The 4899-nt window shown below is 34.6% G+C and overlaps 1 pseudogene; it reads right to left on the bottom strand.

Moving 5' to 3' along the window:
- Positions 1 to 1603: 1603 nt before the first annotated feature.
- Positions 1604 to 3667, bottom strand: LOC134247017 (uncharacterized; annotated as a pseudogene).
- Positions 3668 to 4899: the final 1232 nt, after the last annotated feature.

Raw genomic sequence — 4899 nt, 5'->3', positions numbered from 1 at the left:
ATGTAAGTGCCTGAAGACCCAGGAATGGCGACAAAGTTTTCAGTGAATATGATCGATGTGTGATTTTATTTGGGATATATACTTTTTTAAATATGATCGATTTTCAAAATGATAAGATTTTGAATTAAATGATTAAATGATTAAATTTAAATGCAAAAGAAATTATGTGATACATAACTATGAACATTTGTGCATGCGTGCAGATTCGTTACTACCCAAGACATGTGCAATGAGGCACGGTTCTGGATTTTTTTCTGTCGGTAAAAATAAAGTTGCTTTTAATGATCGAAAATTTATTCAAGCAGATATTACAGTTTAAATTATTTTCTATAATATGAGGTGAACAACAAAGTATAAATTGTATTTCCTTTAATAAAATGTCCTGGCGATTCAGAAACGTGACCGTAGACTATAAAACTTTTAAGGGCCCCTCTCTGCGGCGACCTATAGAAATAAGTGTGTCCGTCCGAGATCTCTTTTAAAGGATGTGCATTATGTTTCAAGGTCTAAGGATAAGGTCATAGCAGAATATAAAAAATCTTTGTCCGAAGCACATCTGTTCTCCCCTTGGTCCAGTCTGGTTCATACTTCCACAGAGTGTCGTGGTCATAGGATGTGCAGTGACCTTGAATAATATTTTTCATTTGCTTAAACTTGTTCAGAACCAAAAATAAATGGCTTTGGGTAAGGGATAATGAGACTGAAATAAAAGTTTTATGCCAACAGGACAATTTCTTCGTTATTGGTCAAGGTCAAAGCAAAATTCTCTGAAATGCTTTTTATCCTATTGTCCATTACTTGAGTGGGGCCCTATGTGATGGTAGACATCTCATGATTCATGATTTCTGTGAAGTTCTACATGAAACAGTTTAAGAATAAAAGGTATGAAGTGCAGTTAACTAATATAATATTCTAAACAATAAAAATGGGGATATAAGATGTGAGAAAAATTGTAACAATGTCAAGTAGGTATGCTTTGAATGAGGGAGAAGAGATCTAGAGCTTTTATTTACAGGTGCATTACCTAAGACAACTTCATTAGGGAGGATGGGGGGTCAACAAATTAACCATCAGATATAACTTTTTTTTTTTTTAGATATGATATCTTTAGCTTTCAACTATCATTGGCAATCAGAATTTTCATATATTTTAGTTTAAAAATTTAAACATTTTTGTATACCTTTATATTGAGCTCTTCTTCTAAAGAAAATCAATATAGTCTGGAAATGGCAACAACCACCCAGCCCTTTTAAAAAGGAACAATTCTTTTTTTTACCATGAATTAAAAGTTTGGCCTAGTTATCAAAAAAACCTGCTGACCAAATGCATTCTTTATTCCATAGGAAAATACTCTTTTGTACTCTTACTTCAACACTCAACAGTACTCGTAACAATTTTCTGAATTTACTATGATTTTTGACCTTGACGGTTAAAGCAGATTTAAAAAAAAAACAATTATATATATTATGTACTATTTATATATATACTTTACTAGTAATACACAGTTGCAATTAAATACACAAAGCCTCTCAAACATACAATTTCTCATTCCTTTATCAAACAATATTCGGAACATAAAGAAAAATGTACCTCCTTAAAACGACAAGAGTCAAGTAAATGTATGTAGATACATGTAATTTATAAGCGATCTACAAAGTCTGTTATTCGGATAAAGAGTTCTGTTGCTTCTTCTACTGTGTTTGGTGGGTAATTCAAACCGTTTTCCATCCATTCTTATTTGAGTACCAATAACTTCAAATTCCATTGAAACACCATTTGCAGGAGGGTAGGCACAATATTCTTGTTCTGTGCCATTCAGATTTTCAGGTACAGGCATTTTGAAATCTCTTGTTTGGTAAATTTTGGGCTGAAAATACATAACATCTGGTTTTCCAGACGGACAATCTGCATTGCGGTTTCTTCTAATTGTGTGTTCATTCCAAAGCTGTATAATTCTGTTCAGTTCTCTGGTGATAATTGGTAAGAAACAATACCAAGCACATTCCAGGTGGACTATGTCGGAGGTGTCAAAAACACCTAAATTATCCATATCCTTAAAGTAATTTATCCAAAAATTGCCACACATTTCTCGTACGCAAACACCGCCAAAATCGCTTTATTCTTGTATTTCTATAAGACGATCCATACCTAAAACTTGATAGTCCTTGCAAGGAATCCTGGTGATTCCATCGCAAATCGTATTGCAAATCTCGAACTATGGAGTTCTCAGTACCCCTGTCTGCGTATACGACTAGAGGGACCCCGTTTATTTCTTTGATATAATCTATATAAAATCTGGATACTGTAGACGTACTTTTTTCCACGGGGTCATAATTCCGCGGAATCTCAATTTCTGTTTAATCCGCGGGTAGAAAATTACGCGGATTCCTCAGACTGTCACTGTATGCATTACATTTATATTAAGTACGCTTAGACAAATTTCCGCGGAAAATTTGTGACCGCGTACATAGTGTAAATTAATACCACGCGGAAAAAAGTACTTCTACAGTATATACTCAGGGTTTTTGTTAGAATTGCAAGCTCTGAGCCAGAGAATACATCTTGAAAAGCCATCTACACAGCCATGAATGGAAATTCCGAATGGTTTTAACTTGGCCCAGCCATCTAGATGAACTTACACAAAAATTCGGCCCTTCGTTAATGTACCTTTTACGCTGAAGACGACGTTGTCTACGCCTTATTACACCTTCTGCGTCCAAAACAGTTAATGCAAGGCGCACCAATTCACAAGACACATTGAGGTTATGGTCGATTAGCAGACGCCTCCTCATTCCTCTATAGCCTATGTCACCCCGAGCCTGAAAGTTCATGTAGAATAACCGTTACAATGTCCTCTCGTCAGATTCATTTCCCTTAAAACTCGATGAATTTGTCTTGCACTAAGAGCAATGTTATTTCTGGTCGCAAGATATCCAATAATTTCCTGAATAGTATAACCAGAGTGGTAATAAACAGCAATCATTTCATTCTCGCTGAGAGGTAGTCCGTCCACAACCAAACGTTGAGCCAGAGCAGTTGTATAGATATTTTCACCATGTTGTATTTTTGTCGCTGAAAAAAAATTGGGAAATTTTTTTTATACACAATGAATTTTTGTTTTGCTTTCTACGTGTGTAAATTTACACCAAACTAAATTATTCTATAAATACACCACGATTTGGCTTGTAAGAGTTTATCATATAAAAAAATTGCAATTCAATTAAACTTATATAAGATAGCACTGTCGGGTTTAGAGGGGGCAGGGGGTCCGGGCTCCTCCTCTGTGTCCGAAATACACATAAGATTTAATAAATCAATTTTTTTGGTGTGGTCTTGGGCCCTTACCCCGACCAAAACTGGTTGGGGCCCCCCTTTTCAAGATTCCTGGATCCAACCACTAAAAATAGTGAAGAACTAAAAGTATTATGTTTAATCAAATAATAGCAACATGAAGTACACATATTATTCAAGAAATGGGCACTCTGACCAAAAGAGATATTGACATCAAGAATTACTATCAGTAAGGATTATACAAATTACCAGATTAATCAATCAAAAGATCGATCTTCATTACATCCAACATCAGTTTTATATCAGATTTAAAACAAGATTTTACCTTGTCAGTTGTGTAGAAACCAGATGAACGTTCAGAGGTTAAGCCTCTCATTCACTGCAACCACAGATTTTGATTAAACTGCACCCTCTTTCAAACAAACAGCATGCCATCATAAATAAGTTGCATGTCGACATAAATATGTTGCATGTCAACATATTCACCTTGCATATCAACATATTCATCTTGCATGTCAACATAAATAAGTTGCATGTCAACATAAATAAGTTGCATGTCAACATAAATAAGTTGCATGTCAACATAAATAAGTTGCATGGAGACATAAATAAGTTGCATGTCAACATATTTATCTCGCATGTCAACATAACTAAGTTGCATGTCGACATAAATATGTTGCATGTAAACATAAATAAGTTGCATGTCAACATAACTAAGTTGCATGTCAACATAAATAAGTTGCATGTTAACATAAATAAGTAGCATCTAGCATGTTGGATGTCACATGTGGGCGATATTTGAGATTTTTGAAGATTTTTTATAATTCTTATTTGATTGCAGTTTTCTTGCATGTCAACATATTTATATTGCATGTTGACATAACTATCTTGCATGTCAACATATTTATCTTGCATGTCGACATATTTGATAGAAAAATAACTTGCACACAAGGGGCAGAAATATGCCACCATAGAAACCCAACAGTTTTTGCTAATGCAATTCATGTAGTAAGTTTGTGTAAAAAAGTACTGTTCAAGATGTTGGACTTAGAACACCCCCCCTTCCAATAAAAAAAAATTGTCTTTTGTCTTTTCCGCTTGTAAAACTCTTTTCAAGTAAGTTTATTCCCCACCCCAAAACACATTTTCAAATTCGATTCAGATACATCATTCTTTATTAGCGATTTTCGTGAATAAGACATTGTATATGACTTAATAACCTGCTTTTAATAATAGGGGATTTAATATGAATAAATTATATAGTTTATGATAAAAATTGTGTATTTTAAGTGAATTAAAAAAATAATATGTATTCCGTTTTCCGTTCCGTTTCGCTTTCCGTTCCGTTTTCCGTTCCGCGTTTTAGCAACACCCATATATTCCGAGTTTCCTCCCTGCTGCTCTCGATGTAAATTTGTTCCGCGCATGCGCTCTACCTGGTTATAGAGGCTGGTTAATCAGTGTTAATCCTACACATCACAGAGTCTTGACTCAATCTGAGCAAAATTGAGTATATAGTATAATATGCGAACTTTTCCCCTATTATACTACATACTCAATTTTGCTCAGATTGAGTCAAGACCCTGTGCATCACATTGAAAGAAAAAG

This window comes from Saccostrea cucullata, unplaced genomic scaffold (assembly GCF_032062105.1).
Source record: "Saccostrea cucullata isolate Sc308-1 unplaced genomic scaffold, CSIRO_AGI_Scuc_v1 ctg2036, whole genome shotgun sequence".
NCBI lineage: Eukaryota > Metazoa > Mollusca > Bivalvia > Ostreida > Ostreidae > Saccostrea > Saccostrea cuccullata.
This window is presented reverse-complemented; position numbering and strand designations above follow the sequence as displayed.